We start from the raw sequence: 20,003 nt of genomic DNA, 5'->3' as shown, positions 1-20,003 counted from the left end.
TTAAGATGTACTGTTATGAGGCATTTATAAAGCGGTAATATTACATTGGTATCATGGGTTTTTATCTCTTTTTATACATTCTAAAACCTTATTTGCTTTTGCAACTGCTGCCTGACATTGACTACTCTGCTTATCTATTTGTAATCAGAATACCAAAGTCCTTTTCTTGTTCTGTTGTCCCAAGTTTTATTCCGTTTAATGTGTATCCAACTATATGATTACTGTGGCCCAAGTGCATTACTCTATATTTATCAACAATTATATTCATCTGGCAAATTCGTGCCCAAGCTACCAGCTTATCTAAGTCTTTTTGTAATATTTTACAATCAAACTGGTTGCTCAGCTCTTCTTGCTCTATTACATGTTGACTTCAGTTTAGACACCATGTTCAAAGTGACAGGTTCCCTTTAAAAGTATTCCCCAAGTTGTGGTCCCCAGGATAGTCTAGCAGGATATTTTCACAGGAGATGTAAGGGGCCATAATTAGTAGTGAAGAACCAGAAGTATCAACAGAAGAACTAGTCACAACGAAAGATTAGCAAATGCATATACTGCAGAAAATACCCAGGCTACAGAAGGTTGAGGACCCTATTGCTCAGGCAACCATATGATAACCTGAGTCAAAATATATACTTAAAAGAAGTGTGAAATCATCAACAGGAGACACATACTTCTGGGTACTGACCTTATATTCTTAAAGGGGTCCTCTGAGAACCCCTTATATTCTAAAATGGGTTCTCAGAGACTGAAGAATTGATGACCGTAGGATAGGATATTAGTATCAGATCAGGGAAATTTGACTCCTTGCACCCACACTGATTTGCTGTTCGTAGAAGCTCCAGGTGCTAGAAAAAGGCAGGGGAACTACACTCTGTGGTGGCAGGAGGTGGTTAGTGCACTATTGCTCCATTTTACTTAAAGTGGTTATCCAGGAAAAGATATACCCTCTGAATAGGTTATCAGTATCAGATCTGAAGGGGTGCGATGCCCGATACGCCCGCCAATCACCTGTTAGAAGAGGCCTTGAGCGCCGCAGCCTCTTCCTGTCCATGTAATTTGGAGATATACAGGGTCCTCCAGAGTTAGAGACGTTCTTTTTAGAAACTTCTCCACCCTCTTATGCTATTATAGAAAGCATTTGAAATCTCATTCCTAAAGGGGTATTCTGGTTAGAACATGTTATCCCCTATTCACAGGAGGTCAGTAGATAGGTCCGACCACTGGGATTCCCACCGATCGGGAGAACAGCGGTCCTGTGTAGCACTGCTCCTCAGGTTTGCCAACCGTCAGAATTTCCTGGGCAGTCAGTAAAAGTTGGGGACATTATTTTGTTTTTTTTTTTGTTTTTTTTTAGGCTGGTGGTACTTGAGTAGGTGACGTTAATTGTAATTCTCAGTATTTCACAGTAAATACTGGTAATGTGTTTAGTATTAGTAGGTGATCTATAGACATGTATTATTTATTATTATTTATAATCTTTCTACGTCATTATACTGGAGTTTTCCAGTTTGCCCATAAAAAATGTTGGCTGTCTGTGATTTTTGGATAAATTGTCCATAAATCATATAGGACTGCCAGAAAGAGCTATGCACTGTACTCCTGTATCTCTGACAGTCCCATAGAGACGTGTGTCAATGACCATGCCCGGCCTGTTGCTCCATTTATCAGGGGCACAAATGCAAATAGGCTGCCTCATTACAGACAGCTATGTTTTACTCTGAAAAGCTATGGCCTGGAACAGGGAGAATAATCATCTGGGTAGCACCCTGCTGGCTTCTCACTGTTGGGCTTAATTGACAGTTCTCTACTTATTTGTGTCTGTCAATCAAGCTGAGGGGGCACAAAGGAACTTGCCACGTAAGAAAACATTAGTATTATAAATGGACTCTGGAAAGTAGGGGGGTGGACATTGTTACAGATTTTGCATTGGGGCGTCAAGTCACACCTCTGGAAAGAACCATGAAATGTTACTATATACCTATAGTGTCCTGCTTATCTGAAGATAGTCATCCATGTCACCATGGACGCCGGACTTAATAAGCCTGTCACAACCAGGCAGTTGAGAAGCTCTGACAGGAGCTTTCCAGATCCTCCTCCTTGAGTTTCTTTGTTTTGGTTAAGTTCCTCATCTCGTTAGTCTATCTCAGCTGTCATGCAGTTGGACTGATTGCTGCCCTTTAAGTTCCTCCCCAGAATGCAGTAGTGTGCGGCTTATACAACTTCCTGGAGTGTGTGTGCATGCTGTTCCTAGTTCTCAGTCCACAGTCCCCAGTCGTCTGCAAGATAAATTCTGTTTATGTATTTATGATTTTCTGTTTTCTGGATCCAGGTGACCCTGACTCCCTCCGTGTCTGTGTAGGGAGCCGGTGGTCGTGTCCCCTCACTATTGTAGGGTCATCAGGTGTAAGATTGTCGAGGTACGTGGATATGCGCCCATCCACCTTTGGGGTGGTCGCATAGGCTGAGCAATAAGGGAGAGCGGCAGGTCTCTTGCAGGGGTCTCCCTTTTGTTCCTTAGTTGTGGATCCAGTGAGTCATTGTTCATATTGTATTGTCTTGTTTCCTGTACACCATCCGTGACATTATAAGCCGCCAAAACCGTCTCAAGCATGGATCCGGTTTCACTTTTGGCTGAGCGCTTCCAGGGTCTTTCATTGGAGGTAGCTGATGTCCGTAAGACTTTTTCTCAGTTTCAAGTGACCGGTTCAGCTTGCGTTCATGGAGTTTGTTCTGAGCCTAAGATCTCGCTCCCGGATACGTTCTCCGGGGGTAGTGAGTATTTTGTGCGTTTTAGAGAGGCTTGCAAACTCCATTTTCGCCTTCTTCCCCATTCCTCTGGTGATGAAGAACGGAGGGTGGGGATCATTATATCGCTGCTCAGGGGTAACGCTCAGTCCTGGGCCTTTTCGCTGCCGGAGGGGGCACGGCCCCTCCGTTCAGTGGATGAATTATTTTTAGCCCTGGGTCAGATATATGATGATCCGGATCGTATTGCTCTGGCTGAGTCTAGACTACGTCTGTTATGCCAGGGTAAACAATCCGCAGAGATATACTGCTCAGAATTTCGGAGATGGGCAGCTGATACTGGTTGGAATGATGCTGCACTCCGAAGTCAATTTTGCCATGGTCTTTCAGAGAGATTGAAAGATGCATTTGCCTTTCATGAGAGACCTACCTCCTTGGATTCTGCTATGTCTCAGGCTGTTCGTATTGACAGGCGTCTTAGAGAGAGAGGAGAGATCTCTCCTTCCTGTCATACTCAGTCCAGGGACAGTGCAGCGGTCTCTTTCTGTGCGCAGGGGTCTCAGTCGCTGTCAGTCCCTTCTGAGCAGGAGGCCATGCAGCTGGGGTTGATTGCCTCTGACAATAGAAGATTCAGCCCGCATGGGAGGGTTTGTTTTTGTTGTGGAGGTATAAATCATTTGGCAAATGTTTGTCCCTCTAGGAGATTCAGGCAGTTTTCTGGGAGTAATAAAGAAACAAAAAGGAAAAAATCTTTTAAAAATGTTCCGTCTGTTACTATTGGCAGGGTTGAGGCGGAAATTGAAGGTTTTCCGTTTGCTTGTAGTTCCCGTTTTGTCCTGCCTGCTAGGGTGGCGCTAGAGAGCAAAAGCATTTTTTGTGAGATTTTTGTGGATAGTGGAGCAGCTGTCAATCTCATTGATAATCAATTTGCAATAACTCATGGTTTCCAGGTATGCACTTTGGGAAAGGATATTCGTGTTTTTGCTATTGATTCCGCTCCACTTTCTCAGAAATCATTAAAGGGCATAGTTCACAATATCCGTTTAATTGTGAGTGATGCTCATGTTGAGGATGTGTCATGTTTCGTCCTTAGCAGTTTGCCTACTCCTCTAGTGTTGGGGCTACCCTGGCTAACTAAACATAACCCCACCATTGATTGGCAAGCGAGGCAAATAAATGGTTGGAGTGACTTTTGCAGAGAGAATTGCCTCATGACATCTGTTTCTGAGGTTTCTACTAAGACTGTACCACCTTTCCTCTCTGAATTTTCAGATGTCTTCTCTGAGAGTGGAGTTCAGGATTTGCCCCCGCACAGGGAGTACGATTGCCCTATTAATCTCATCCCAGGCGCCAAGCTGCCTAAATCTCGTTTATACAATCTTTCCCTACATGAGAGGGTCGCTATGCTTGCTTATATCTCTGAGAGTCTGAGAAAAGGACACATACGACCCTCGAAGTCACCTGTTGCCGCTGGTTTTTTCTTTGTTAAGAAAAAAGATGGTTCTTTAAGACCTTGTCTGGATTTCAGGGAGCTGAACAGTATCACTATTCGTGACCCTTATCCGCTTCCTCTGATCCCGGACCTGTTTAACCAGGTTGTTGGGGCTAAAGTCTTTTCCAAATTAGACCTAAGAGGGGCATACAACCTGGTCAGGGTCAGAGAAGGAGACGAATGGAAGACGGCTTTCAATACCCCTGAGGGCCATTTTGAGAATTTGGTTATGCCTTTTGGTTTGATGAATGCCCCAGCCGTTTTTCAGCATTTCGTGAACAGCATTTTTTATCATTTAATGGGAAAATTTGTATTAGTGTATTTGGATGACATTTTGATTTTTTCTCCTGATTTCAAGACTCATAAGGAACATTTACGTCAGGTCTTGCTCATTCTGCGGGAGAATAAATTATACGCGAAACTGGAAAAATGTGTGTTTGCGGTTCCAGAAATTTCTGGGGTTTCTTCTCTCCGCTTCTGGTTTTCGCATGGACCCCGAGAAGGTCCGCGCTGTGCTTGAGTGGGAGCTTCCTGAGAATCAGAAGGCGCTGATGCGTTTTTTAGGCTTTGCCAATTATTACAGGAAATTTATTTTTAATTATTCCTCTGTTGTTAAACCACTCACTGATATGACCAGAAAGGGGGTAGATTTTTCTTCCTGGTCGGTAGAGGCGCGGAAGGCCTTTTCTAATATCAAGGAGAGTTTTGCTTCCGCTCCCATCCTGGTACAACCTGATATTTCGTTACCCTTCATAGTTGAGGTTGATGCTTCTGAGGTAGGGGTGGGTGCGGTCTTGTCTCAGGGTTCCTCTCCTGCCAAATGGCAACCGTGTGCCTTTTTCTCAAAGAAACTCTCCTCCGCAGAGAGAAATTATGATGTGGGAGATAGGGAATTGTTGGCCATCAAGTTGGCTTTTGAAGAATGGCGCCATTGGCTAGAGGGAGCCAGACACCCTATTACCGTGTTTACTGACCATAAAAATCTGGCCTACTTGGAGTCAGCCAAGCGTCTGAACCCGAGACAGGCCAGATGGTCTTTGTTCTTTTCAAGGTTTAATTTTGTTGTCACGTTCCGCCCTGGGGTTAAGAATGTGAAGGCAGATGCCCTGTCACGTTGTTTTCCGGGAGGTGGGAATTTTGAAGACCCGGGTCCCATTTTGGCTGAAGGTGTGGTGGTCTCTGCTCTTTTTCCTGAATTGGAGGCAGAGGTGCAGGCAGCCCAGTCAGAGGCTCCTGATCTTTGTCCTCCTGGGAGGTTGTTTGTGCCTCTCGCTTTGAGACACAAGATTTTTAAGGAACACCACGATACGGTCCTTGCTGGGCACCCGGGGGCAAGAGCCACACTGGATCTCATCGCTCGGAGATTCTGGTGGCCTGCGCTTCGTAAGTCGGTTGAGGGTTTTGTGGCAGCTTGCGAGACTTGCGCTCGTGCCAAAGTCCCTCATTCACGGCCATCAGGTCCTCTCCTTCCCTTACCCATTCCTTCCCGTCCTTGGACTTGCCTCGTTCCTCGGGGAAGACTGTGATTCTGGTGGTGGTGGACCGTTTTAGCAAAATGGTGCATTTCATCCCTTTTCCTGGTTTGCCCAATGCTAAGACGCTGGCGCAGGCATTTATTGACCACATTGTCAAATTGCATGGTATTCCTTCAGACATAGTCTCTGATAGGGGCACGCAGTTTGTTTCCAGATTCTGGAAGGCTTTCTGTTCTCGCTTGGGGGTTCGGTTGTCATTCTCTTCTGCTTTCCATCCGCAGTCGAATGGCCAGACAAAGCGCGTCAATCAGAATCTGGAGACATATCTGCGCTGTTTTGTGGCGGAGAATCAGGAGGATTGGTGTTCTTTTTTGTCCCTTGCTGAGTTTGCTTTAAATAACCGTCGTCAGGAGTCCTCTGATAAGTCACCATTTTTTGGTGCATATGGGTTTCATCCGCAGTTTGGGACTTTCTCGGGAGAGGGGTCTTCTGGTTTACCTGATGAGGACAGATTCTCCTCGTCTTTGTCATCTATTTGGCAAAAGATTCAGGATAATCTAAAGAGCATGAGTGAGAGATATAAGCGTGTGGCAGATAAGAGACGTGTGCCTGGTCCGGACCTGAATGTTGGTGATCTGGTGTGGTTGTCTACCAAGAATATCAAATTGAAGGTTCCCTCCTGGAAGTTGGGTCCTAGGTTTATTGGGCCTTACAAGATCCTGTCTGTCATCAATCCTGTTGCCTACCGTCTTGATCTTCCTCAGACTTGGAAGATCCATAATGTTTTTCATAAGTCCTTATTGAAACCTTATGTTCAACCTTTTGTACCCTCGCCTTTGCCTCCTCCTACGATTATGGTTGATGGAAATCTTGAATTTCAGGTCTCTAGGATTGTGGATTCTCGTCTTGTCCGCGGTTCCCTCCAGTACCTCGTTCATTGGGAGGGTTATGGTCCTGAGGAGAGGATGTGGGTCCCAGTGACGGACATTAAGGCCACTCGTCTCATCAGGGCTTTCCATAGGTCCCATCCTGAGAAGGTGGGCCCTGAGTGTCCGGAGTCCACTCGTAGAGGGAGGGGTACTGTCACAACCAGGCAGTTGAGAAGCTCTGACAGGAGCTTTCCAGATCCTCCTCCTTGAGTTTCTTTGTTTTGGTTAAGTTCCTCATCTCGTTAGTCTATCTCAGCTGTCATGCAGTTGGACTGATTGCTGCCCTTTAACCACCTCCGGACCGCCTAACGCAGGATCGCGTTCCGGAGGTGGCAGCGCTGCGCACAGTCACGCATATACGCGTCATCTCGCGAGACGCGAGATTTCCTGTGAACGCGCGCACACAGGCGCGCGCGCTCACAGGAACGGAAGGTAAGAGAGTTGATCTCCAGCCTGCCAGCGGCGATCGTTCGCTGGCATGCTGGAGATGTGATTTTTTTAACCCCTAACAGGTATATTAGACGCTGTTTTGATAACAGCGTCTAATATACCTGCTACCTGGTCCTCTGGTGGTCCCCTTTGTTTGGATCGACCACCAGAGGACACAGGTAGCTCAGTAAAGTAGCACCAAGCACCACTACACTACACTACACCCCCCCCCCGTCACTTATTAACCCCTTATTAGCCCCTGATCACCCCTAATCACCCCTGATCACCCCATATAGACTCCCTGATCACCCCCCTGTCATTGATTACCCCCCTGTCATTGATCAACCCCCTGTAAAGCTCCATTCAGACGTCCGCATGATTTTTACGGATCCACTGATAGATGGATCGGATCCGCAAAACGCATCCGGACGTCTGAATGAAGCCTTACATGGGCGTGATCAATGACTGTGGTGATCACCCCATATAGACTCCCTGATCACCCCCCTGTCATTGATCACCCCCCTGTCATTGATTACCCCCCTGTAAAGCTCCATTCAGATGTCCGCATGATTTTTACGGATGCACTGATACATGGATCGGATCCGCAAAACGCATCCGGTCGTCTGAATGAAGCCTTACAGGGGCATGATCAATGACTGTGGTGATCACCCCCCTGTCATTGATTACCCCCCTGTAAAGCTCCATTCAGATGTCCGCATGATTTTTACGGATGCACTGATAGATGGATCGGATCCGCAAAACGCATCCGGACGTCTGAATGAAGCCTTACAGGGGCATGATCAATGACTGTGGTGATCACCCCATATAGACTCCCTGATCACCCCCCTGTCATTGATTACCCCCCTGTAAAGCTCCATTCAGATGTCCGCATGATTTTTACGGATGCACTGATAGATGGATCGGATCCGCAAAACGCATCCGGACGTCTGAATGAAGCCTTACAGGGGCATGATCAATGACTGTGGTGATCACCCCATATAGACTCCCTGATCACCCCCCTGTAAAGCTCCATTCAGATGTCCGCATGATTTTTACGGATGCACTGATACATGGATCGGATCCGCAAAACGCATCCGGTCGTCTGAATGAAGCCTTACAGGGGCATGATCAATGACTGTGGTGATCACCCCCCTGTCATTGATTACCCCCCTGTAAAGCTCCATTCAGATGTCCGCATGATTTTTACGGATGCACTGATAGATGGATCCGATCCGCAAAACGCATCCGGACGTCTGAATGAAGCCTTACAGGGGCATGATCAATGACTGTGGTGATCACCCCCCTGTCATTGATTACCCCCCTGTAAAGCTCCATTCAGATGTCCGCATGATTTTTACGGATGCACTGATAGATGGATCCGATCCGCAAAACGCATCCGGACGTCTGAATGAAGCCTTACAGGGGCATGATCAATGACTGTGGTGATCACCCCATATAGACTCCCTGATCACCCCCCTGTCATTGATCACCCCCCTGTCATTGATTACCCCCCTGTAAAGCTCCATTCAGATGTCCGCATGATTTTTACGGATGCACTGATAGATGGATCGGATCCGCAAAACGCATCCGGACGTCTGAATGAAGCCTTACAGGGGCATGATCAATGACTGTGGTGATCACCCCATATAGACTCCCTGATCACCCCCCTGTCATTGATCACCCCCCTGTCATTGATTACCCCCCTGTAAAGCTCCATTCAGATGTCCGCATGATTTTTACGGATGCACTGATAGATGGATCGGATCCGCAAAACGCATCCGGACGTCTGAATGAAGCCTTACACGGGCGTGATCAATGACTGTGGTTATCACCCCATATAGACTCCCTGATCACCCCCCTGTCATTGATCACCCCCCTGTCATTGATCACCCCCCTGTCATTGATCACCCCCCTGTCATTGATCACCCCCCCCTGTCATTGATCACCCCTCTGTAAGGCTCCATTCAGATATTTTTTTGGCCCAAGTTAGCGGAATTTTTTTTTTTTTTTCTTACAAAGTCTCATATTCCACTAACTTGTGTCAAAAAATAAAATCTCACATGAACTCACCATACCCCTCACGGAATCCAAATGCGTAAAATTTTTTAGACATTTATATTCCAGACTTCTTCTCACGCTTTAGGGCCCCTAGAATGCCAGGGCAGTATAAATACCCCACATGTGACCCCATTTCGGAAAGAAGACACCCCCAGGTATTCCGTGAGGGGCATATTGAGTCCATGAAAGATTGAAATTTTTGTCCCAAGTTAGCGGAACGGGAGACTTTGTGAGAAAAAAATTAATAATATCAATTTCCGCTAACTTGTGCCAAAAAAAAAAAATTTCTATGAACTCGCCATGCCCCTCATTGAATACCTTGGGGTGTCTTCTTTCCAAAATGGGGTCACATGTGGGGTATTTATACTGCCCTGGCATTCTAGGGGCCCCAAAGCGTGAGAAGAAGTCTGGTATCCAAATGTCTAAAAATGCCCTCCTAAAAGGAATTTGGGCACCTTTGCGCATCTAGGCTGCAAAAAAGTGTCACACATCTGGTATCGCCGTACTCAGGAGAAGTTGGGGAATGTGTTTTGGGGTGTCATTTTACATATACCCATGCTGGGTGAGAGAAATATCTTGGTCAAATGCCAACTTTGTATAAAAAAATGGGAAAAGTTGTCTTTTGCCAAGATATTTCTCTCACCCAGCATGGGCATATGTAAAATGACACCCCAAAACACATTCCCCAACTTCTCCTGAATACGGCGATACCACATGTGTGACACTTTTTTGCAGCCTAGGTGGGCAAAGGGGCCCATATTCCAAAGAGCACCTTTAGGATTTCACAGGTCATTTACCTACTTACCACACATTAGGGCCCCTGGAAAATGCCAGGGCAGTATAACTACCCCACAAGTGACCCCATTTTGGAAAGAAGACACCCCAAGGTATTCCGTGAGGGGCATGGCGAGTTCCTAGAATTTTTTATTTTTTGTCACAAGTTAGTGGAAAATGCTTATTTTTTTTTTTTTTTTTTTTTTTCATACAAAGTCTCATATTCCACTAACTTGTGACAAAAAATAAAAACTTCCATGAACTCACTTTGCCCATCAGCGAATACCTTGGGGTCTCTTCTTTCCAAAATGGGGTCACTTGTGGGGTAGTTATACTGCCCTGGCATTCTAGGGGCCCAAATGTGTGGTAAGGAGTTTGAAATCAAATTCTGTAAAAAATGACCTGTGAAATCCGAAAGGTGCTCTTTTGAATATGGGCCCCTTTGCCCACCTCGGCTGCAAAAAAGTGTCACACATCTGGTATCTCCGTAATCGGGAGAAGTTGGGGAATGTGTTTTGGGGTGTCATTTTACATATACCCATGCTGGGTGAGAGAAATATCTTGGCAAAAGACAACTTTTCCCATTTTTTTATACAAAGTTGGCATTTGACCAAGATATTTATCTCACCCAGCATGGGTATATGTAAAAAGACACCCCAAAACACATTCCTCAACTTCTCCTGAATACGGAGATACCAGATGTGTGACACTTTTTTGCAGCCTAGGTGGGCAAAGGGGCCCACATTCCAAAGAGCACCTTTCGGATTTCACAGGTCATTTACCTACTTACCACACATTTGGGCCCCTAGAATGCCAGGGCAGTATAACTACCCCACAAGTGACCCCATTTTGGAAAGAAGAGACCCCAAGGTATTCGCTGATGGGCATAGTGAGTTCATGGAAGTTTTTATTTTTTGTCACAAGTTTGTGGAATATGAGACTTTGTATGAAAAAAAAAAAAAAAAAAAAAAATCATCATTTTCCACTAACTTGTGACAAAAAATAAAAAATTCTAGGAACTCGCCATGCCCCTCACGGAATACCTTGGGGTGTCTTCTTTCCAAAATGGGGTCACTTGTGGGGTAGTTATACTGCCCTGGTATTCTAGGGGCCCAAATGTGTGGTAAGGAGTTTGAAATCAAATTCAGGAAAAAATGAGGAGTGAAATCCGAAAGGTGCTCTTTGGAATATGGGCCCCTTTGCCCACCTAGGCTGCAAAAAAAGTGTCACACATCTGGTATCCCCGTACTCAGGAGAAGTTGAGGAATGTGTTTTGGGGTGTCTTTTTACATATACCCATGCTGGGTGAGATAAATATCTTGGTCAAATGACAACTTTGTATAAAAAAATGGGAAAAGTTGTCTTTTGCCAAGATATTTCTCTCACCCAGCATGGGTATATATAAAATGACACCCCAAAACACATTCCCCACCTTCTCCTGAGTACGGAGATACCAGATGTGTGACACTTTTTTGCAGCCTAGGTGGGCAAAGGGGCCCATATTCCAAAGAGCACCTTTCGGATTTCACTCGTCATTTTTTACAGAATTTGATTTCAAACTCCTTACCACACATTTGGGCCCCTAGAATGCCAGGGCAGTATAACTACCCCACAAATGACCCCATTTTGGAAAGAAGAGACCCCAAGGTATTCGCTGATGGGCATAGTGAGTTCATAGAACTTTTTATTTTTTGTCACAAGTTAGTGGAATATGAGACTTTGTAAGGAAAAAAAAAAAAAAAAAAAAAATCATCATTTTCCGCTAACTTGTGACAAAAAATAAAAAGTTCTATGAACTCACTATGCCCATCAGCGAATACCTTAGGGTGTGTACTTTCAGAAATGGGGTCATTTGTGGGGTGTTTGTACTGTCTGGGCATTGTAGAACCTCAGGAAACATGACAGGTGCTCAGAAAGTCAGAGCTGCTTCAAAAAGCGGAAATTCACATTTTTGTACCATAGTTTGTAAACGCTATAACTTTTACCCAAACCATTTTTTTTTTACCCAAACATTTTTTTTTTATCAAAGACATGTAGAACTATAAATTTAGAGCAAAATTTCTATATGGATGTCGTTTTTTTTTGCAAAATTTTACAACTGAAAGTGAAAAATGTCATTTTTTTGCAAAAAAATCGTTAAATTTCGATTAATAACAAAAAAAGTAAAAATGTCAGCAGCAATGAAATACCACCAAATGAAAGCTCTATTAGTGAGAAGAAAAGGAGGTAAAATTCATTTGGGTGGTAAGTTGCATGACCGAGCAATAAACGGTGAAAGTAGTGTAGGTCAGAAGTGTAAAAAGTGGCCTGGTCTTTCAGGGTGTTTAAGCACTGGGGGCTGAGGTGGTTAAGTTCCTCCCCAGAATGCAGTAGTGTGCGGCTTATACAACTTCCTGGAGTGTGTGTGCATGCTGTTCCTAGTTCTCAGTCCACAGTCCCCAGTCGTCTGCAAGATAAGTTCTGTTTATGTATTTATGATTTTCTGTTTTCTGGATCCAGGTGACCCTGACTCCCTCCGTGTCTGTGTAGGGAGCCGGTGGTCGTGTCCCCTCACTATTGTAGGGTCATCAGGTGTAAGATAGTCGAGGTACGTGGATATGCGCCCATCCACCTTTGGGGTGGTCGCATAGGCTGAGCAATAAGGGAGAGCGGCAGGTCTCTTGCAGGGGTCTCCCTTTTGTTCCTTAGTTGTGGATCCAGTGAGTCATTGTTCATATTGTATTGTCTTGTTTACTATACACAATCCGTGACAAAGCCCCTTCGCAGGCAGTGGATTGCAGAAGTTATGTAGAGGCGCCAGCCTCTACATAACTTTGGTGCAACCACTGCTGATTCTAAATATAAGACAGCTTCCTTGCTGTCTTTCATTTAGACCATTTTCTACACCCAAACCAGGCGTAGACAATCGTGAATGAAACCGGCGTGACAGCCCGTCCCCTTCCCCCCCACGTCCCCTTTTTTAGGCCTTGCATGAGCGGGGAAGAAGTTGCAGAGTCTGTCGCAACATGGCATATATCTGTTCATAAATGACCCCTATGTTTTATACTGAAATATGCCTTGTGAATTTTGTTGGTGTGTTTTCTGCTTTCATTACAGGTCCGAAGTCTGGATCAGTTGCTGCTGCTAAAATATTGTATTGCACTGTGCCCTTTAATAATGTTGGCGCTGTACAGTATATGTTGTACAATGTGTAGTGGTTATTGCCCTATGTAAAGCGTGGTGGTTCTTGACACATAACACTCTTGCTTGTGCCCTTCACAATATGGCACTGGGGCAGAATATGGCCGCAGACACCATGATTGGTGTTGAATGACGTAATAGTGTCCCATTTTAGCATGACAACGCATGGAAACAGCTACATCATGTTCATCATTTGGATAAGTAGCTAAATTCTAAAAGTGGTTGTTCTTCCCGCCTTAGGTTGGTTGGGCTGATGCTTATGTGATTATTCCACCCTCTGTTGAGCTCGGGAGGAGACCATGAGGGTGCTGGCAGCAGGTGCTATGCAGTTTGTTCTGCTAGATTCCACAGTGGTCCATATGACAATGCCATTCACACACGGTGAGTGAGGTGTGGGAGGAGGTAGGGGTGCGAGCCTAGACGACTAGCAGATCTTAGGATGATTCTGCTCTATACAGTCACACCCATCAGGAGGTCGTAGAGAGATTTAGCATAATACCGCATACAGCTACATACCTCCGCATCAGAGAAGAGTTGCAAGGAATGCATATGCACCACATGTGAACCACCACTGCTATGCTTGTGAGTTGGACTATTGTAACCCTAAAGAACTGTGCCTCTCATCTGATGTGACTTGTCGAGGAGGCCATAAGTCTGCTCCTGTGAAGGCCGTTTTGTTGACTTGCCATTCCACAGTAAAGTTAACTGTTTTACCACCCCTACTGTCTCTGAGTCAATTATATTTCACTCAATTGCGTCCATCCTGCATCAGGACATACAGGCCCATTAAATGCCTGGCCACAACTACACAGTATCGGTGCGGGTACAACTTGCACTGAGAGTACTGTGGCAGTACTGTGGAAAGCACACAGCAGAGGACTAAGGACACAATGTCAAACATTGAGAGCAACCTGTCAGGAACTGAATTTATGAGGTTGAATTGGAGGAACTGTAAGGGCCCTTACAAACGAGCGTTTCTCCCGCAGCGAATCCTCACCGCAGCACCCGGCCTGACCTCCCAGTGCTGTCGGGGGTCACATAGCATTATATTGATTTATGATGCTATGTAACCCTTACAGTTCTGGAATGTATTGGATACCACTGACAGCAGTATGCCAGTGTTATCCAATACATTCCAGAACTGTAAGGGTTACATAGCATCATAAATCAATATTAATATTGTTAAGCAAGCAAAGCAGGAAGGGGACGTGGATGTTCTTGTCCATCTAGGGACAAATGACCTGGCTTGCAATGAAGTGTCAGAGGTGAAAAAATCTTTTATCACACTTGGTAATGACGTACAGGATTTTGCATCCACCATTTCATTTTCTGAAGTTCTGCCTGTGCATAATGTTCAGAATGATAGGCAGAGGCGCATAAAGGAGTTCAACATATGGCTTGGTAAATGGTGTCAAGAGCAAGGATTTGGCTTTGTTTCTCATGATAGCTCTACTTGGAATAGAAAGGAACTGTACAAAAAATATGGTTTGCATCTTTCTCTCAAAGGAACAAATGTACTTAGTGAACAACTCCAAGAATTTGCGAAAGAGTATTTAAACTAGGAAGGGGGGGCAAAAGAGTAAAAATAAAAGAGTCCAATTGCCCCCCGAAACAATGCCAGAACAGGTCAGAAGCACAGAGGTTAAGAAATGATAAGCTCAGAGTCCTGTCTACAAATGCTCGCAGTTTAGGTGAAAAAATCAATGAACTTGGGTCAATAATGGCATCTGAGAATGTAGATTTAGTGGCTGTTACGGAGACATGGTTTAATGAAAGAAATGACTGGGACATAACCATACTAGGGTACTCTTTTTACAGAAGAGACAGAGAAGGCAAGAAAGGAGGAGGAGTTGCCCTGTATGTGAAAGATAGCATTAAATCTAACCTAATACAAGTTGGTGAGGCCAACATAGAGTCAGTTTGGGTTACGTTGCAGTTTGCTAACCATGCAGTAACTCGTGTAGGTGTGATATATAGACCACCTGGTCAAGTTAAAGAACTAGATGATCTACTAGTTGAAGAAATAGCTAAAATGACAATGAAAGGAGAAGTTATCATTATGGGAGATTTCAATCTTCCAGATATAAACTGGAAAACCAAAATAGCAAGTTCTACCAGGAGTACAGATATTCTAAGTTCCCTACTGGGGTTATCTCTACAACAAGTGGTTGAGGAGCCAAATCGGAGGGAGGCCATTTTGGATTTGGTATTCACAAATGGGGATTCGGTATATGATGTCATTGTAGGCGAAACCTTGGGATCTAGTGATCACCAGTCAGTGTGGTTTAATATAAGAACTGTGAAAGAGTCCCACCACACAAAAACAAAAGTTTTAGATTTTAGAAAAACAGTCTTTTCAAAAATGAAATTAGTCATAAATGAGTCCTTATCAGACTGGAACGGATTACATGGAGTCCAGGAGAAATGGGACTACTTAAAAGGTGCATTATTGAAGGCAACAGAAAATTGCATTAGACTTGTCAGTAAAAGCAAAAAAAGGAAGAGACCACTGTGGTACTCAGCAGAAGTGGCCCAAATCATTAAAAATAAAAAGCTAGCATTTTGTAATTATAAAAAAACCCAGAGCAATGAAGATAAGGAAATCTACAAGATTAGGCAGACAGAGGCCAAGCAAGTTATAAGAACTTCTAAAGCGCAGGCAGAAGAAAAACTAGCTCAGTCTATGAAAAAAGGGGATAAGACATTCTTTAGATATATAAATGAAAAAAGGAAATTAAAACAAGGAATAACTAAATTAAAAACAAAGGACGGAAGGTACAGTTGTGTTCAAAATTATTCAACCCCCAATGCTGTAAAGGGTTTTAGGGAATTTAGTGTACATTTGTAATTGTGTTCAGAATGAAATCTTACAAGGACTTTTTAAAGAACCAAATGCAACTAAAATGACATCAATTGTTTTTGTAATACAGTATTAAATGTTTTTTTTTGTGATTTCTTCATTGACACAATTATTCAACCCCTTAAAGACTACCACTCTTAAGAACAGAGGATCATTCAAGTGTTTTCGATCAGGTATTGAAAACACCTGTGGATGTCAAGGAGCAGCAATCAAGCATAATAAGCACCAATTAGGCAGATTTAAAAGGACTGTGATACTCAGCTCCTTCTAGACATTTACTGGTGTGTTTACAAACATGGTGAAGTCAAGAGAATGGTCCAGGAAGACAAGAGAAGAGGTGATTTCTCTTCACAGGAAGGGCAGTGGCTATAAGAAGATTGCAAAAATGTTAAACATACCAAGAGACACCATAGGAAGCATCATTCGCAAATTCAAGGCAAAGGGCACTGTTGAAACGCTACCTGGTCGTGGCAGAAAGAAGATGCTGACTTCGACTGCTGTGCGCTACCTGAACCGCAAAGTGGAGAAAAGTCCCTGTGTGACTGCTGAGGAACTGAAAAAAGATTTGTCAGATGTGGGTACTGAAGTTTCAGCTCAGACAATAAGGCGCACACTGCGTAATGAAGGCCTCCATGCCAGAACTCCCAGGCGCACCCCCTTGCTGTCTCCAAAGAATAAGAAGAGTCGACTGCAGTATGCCAAAAGTCATGTGGACAAACCACAAAAGTGTTCTGTGGACTGATGAAACAAAATTAGAACTGTTTGGGCCCATGGATCAACGCTATGTTTGGAGGAGGAAGAACAAGGCCTATGAAGAAAAGAACACCTTGCCTACTGTGAAGCATGGCGGGGGGTCAATCATGCTTTGGGGCTGTTTTGCTTCTACAGGTACAGGGAAGCTTCAGCGTGTGCAAGGTACCATAAATTCTCTTCAGTACCAGGAGATATTGGATGAAAATGTGATGCAGTCCGTCACAAACCTGAGGCTTGGGAGACGTTGGACCTTTCAACAGGACAATGATCCCAAGCATACCTCCAAGTCCACTAGAGCATGGTTGCAGATTAAAGGCTGGAACATTTTGAAGTGGCCATCGCAGTCACCAGACTTAAATCCGATTGAGAACCTCTGGTGGGACTTAAAGAAAGCAGTTGCAGCACGCAAGCCTAAGAATGTGACTGAACTGGAGGCTTTTGCCCATGAAGAATGGGCGAAGATACCAATAGATCGCTGCAAGACACTTGTGTCAAGCTATGCTTCACGTTTAAAAGCTGTTATAACTGGAAAAGGATGTTGTACTAAGTACTAAGATTGAATGTCACTTGGGGGTTAAATAAAACTGATAATGATGTGAGCACAGAAAAGACATTTGTGGTTATTTCATTATAAATGTTATGTTATTTTTGTCTGACTTACAAGTGCCTCTTTGATTTAATTGTAAACAAGATGACTGAAATGATCAAAATCAATGTCAAACTGGCCAAAACACTCAATTTCAGTGGGGGTTGAATAATTTTGAACACAACTGTATGTAGAAGAGAATAAAGGGCTAGCCGACTGCCTTAATGAATACTTCTGTTCAGTTTTTACAAAAGAAAAAGGAGAAGGACCTCCACTAGAAAGAATGACTAATAGATCATTTGATGCATGTATCTTTACAGAGGAAGATGTTCTAAGTTTGCTGTCTAAGGTGAAGACAAATAAGTCACAGGGGCCTGATGAGATACACCCAAAATTATTAAAAGAGCTTAGTGGTGAGCTGGCAAAACCGCTAACAGATTTATTTAACCAATCATTAGTAACAGGAGTCGTCCCGGAAGATTGGAAATTGGCAAATGTCGTGCCCATTCACAAGAAAGGTAGTAGGGAGGAATCGAGCAACTATAGACCAGTGAGTCTGACATCAATAGTAGGCAAATTAATGGAAACCCTATTAACCCCTTAAGGACTTAGGACGTATCGGTACGGCATGGATCCCGAGTCCTTAAGGACCCATGACGTACCGGTACGTCATAACTTGAAATCTGTATTCCGGCGCCCGAGGGGTTAATCGGAACGGGATTTCGGCTGAAATCATTCAGCCGGCATCCCGTAACAATGCAGGGGGGGGTCATTTGACCCCCCCGCATCGGCGATCGCAGAAAACCGCAGGTCAATTCAGACCTGCGGTTTGCTGCGCTTTGTGCAGTTTCTGATCCCCGCGGGCCCTGACCGCGGGGATCAGAAGCTTTAGTGTCCCTAAAATATATATTTTACACCCCCCCCTGCACCCCTGCATGATTTTTTGCCGGCGGGTGGTGCAGGGGGGGAGTTGTGGGCTGTGGGGGCGGTGCGGGAGGCGGGCGGTGCGGCAGGCGGGATCGCGATCCCCCGCCCGCCTCCCCTTGTATAATCGTTGGTCTCTAGTGGGTATACCAGGGTGCCAGCACATTGCTGGCACCCTGGTATAAACGGCTGACATCGATGATGCGATGTCAGCCGTTTAACCCTTTCCATACAGCGGTCCGTACGGACCGCTGTATGGAAAAAGTTAACAGTAAGAGGGAGCTCCCTCCCTCTCCCATCGGGGGGCTGCTGTGCCTTTGCAGCCCCCCGATGGAGAGGGAGAGAGCCCCCAGACAGCCCCCCTCAGCCCTGTGCTTACCCTTCCCCGTCTGCGAAGTTCTGACAACTACTGAGCAGACGGGGAAGGTTCCCATGGCAACAGGACGCCTCTCAGGCATCCTGCTGTCCATGGTGCTGAACAGATCTGTGCTAAAGGCAGAGATCTGTTCAGACAAAGTGTAAGTAAAATACAGTACTGTACAATATATATTGTTCTGTACTGTATTATACAGACATCAGACCCACTGGATCTTCAAGAACCAAGTGGGTCTGGGTCAAAAAAAAAGTGAAAAAAAGTGAAAAAAAAGTAAAAATCCAAAAACACATTTATCACTGATTAAAAATGAAAAAAATAAAATTCCCTACACATGTTTGGTATCGCCGCGTCCGTAACGACCTGATCTATAAAACGGTCATGTTACTTTCCCCGCACGGTGAACGCCATAAAAATAAAAAAATTAAAACTATTAGGAAATTGAAATTTTGCCCACCTTACTTCCCAAAAAAGGTAATAAAAGTGATCAAAAAAGTCGCATGTACGCCAAAATAGTACCAATCAAACCGTCATCTCATCCCGCAAAAATCATACCCTACCCAAGATAATCGCCCAAAAACTGAAAAAACTATGGCTCTTAGACTATGGAAACACTAAAACATGATTCTTTTGGTTTCAAAATAGAAATCATTGTGTAAAACTTAAATAAATAAATAAAAAGTATACATATTAGGTATTGCCGCGTCCGTATCGACCGGCTCTATAAAAATATCACATGACCTAACCCCTCAGGTGACCACCGTAAAAAAATAAAAATAAAAACGGTGTAAAAAAAGCTATTTTTTGTCATCTTACGTCACAAAAAGTGTAATAGCAAGTGATCAAAAAGTCATATGCACCCCAAAATAGTGCCACTCAAACTGTCATCTCATCCCGCAAAAAATGAGACCCTACTTAAGATAATCGCCCAAAAACTGAAAAAACTATGGCTCTTAGACTATGGAGACACTAAAACATTTTTTTTGTTTTAAAAATGAAATCATTGTGTAAAACTTACATAAATAAAAAAAATTGTATACATATTAGGTATCGCCGCATCCGTGACAACCTGCTCTATAAAATTACCACATGATCTAACCTGTCAGATGAATGTTGTAAATAACAAAAAAAAAAAACGTGCCAAAAAATCTATTTCTTGTTACCTTGCCGCACAAAAAAGTGTAATATAGAGCAACCAAAAATCATATGTACCCTAAACTAGTACCAACAAAACTGCCACCCTATCCCGTAGTTTCTAAAATGGGGTCACTTTTTTGGAGTTTCTACTCTAGGGGTGCATCAGGGGGGCTTCAAATGGGACATGGTGTCAAAAAAACCAGTCCAGCAAAATCTGCCTTCCAAAAACCGTATGGCATTCCTTTCCTTCTGCGCCCTGCCGTGTGCCCGTACAGCGGTTTACGACCA

This window comes from Bufo bufo, chromosome 1 (genome assembly GCF_905171765.1).
Source record: "Bufo bufo chromosome 1, aBufBuf1.1, whole genome shotgun sequence".
NCBI classification, from domain to species: Eukaryota; Metazoa; Chordata; class Amphibia; order Anura; family Bufonidae; genus Bufo; species Bufo bufo.
This window is presented reverse-complemented; position numbering follows the sequence as displayed.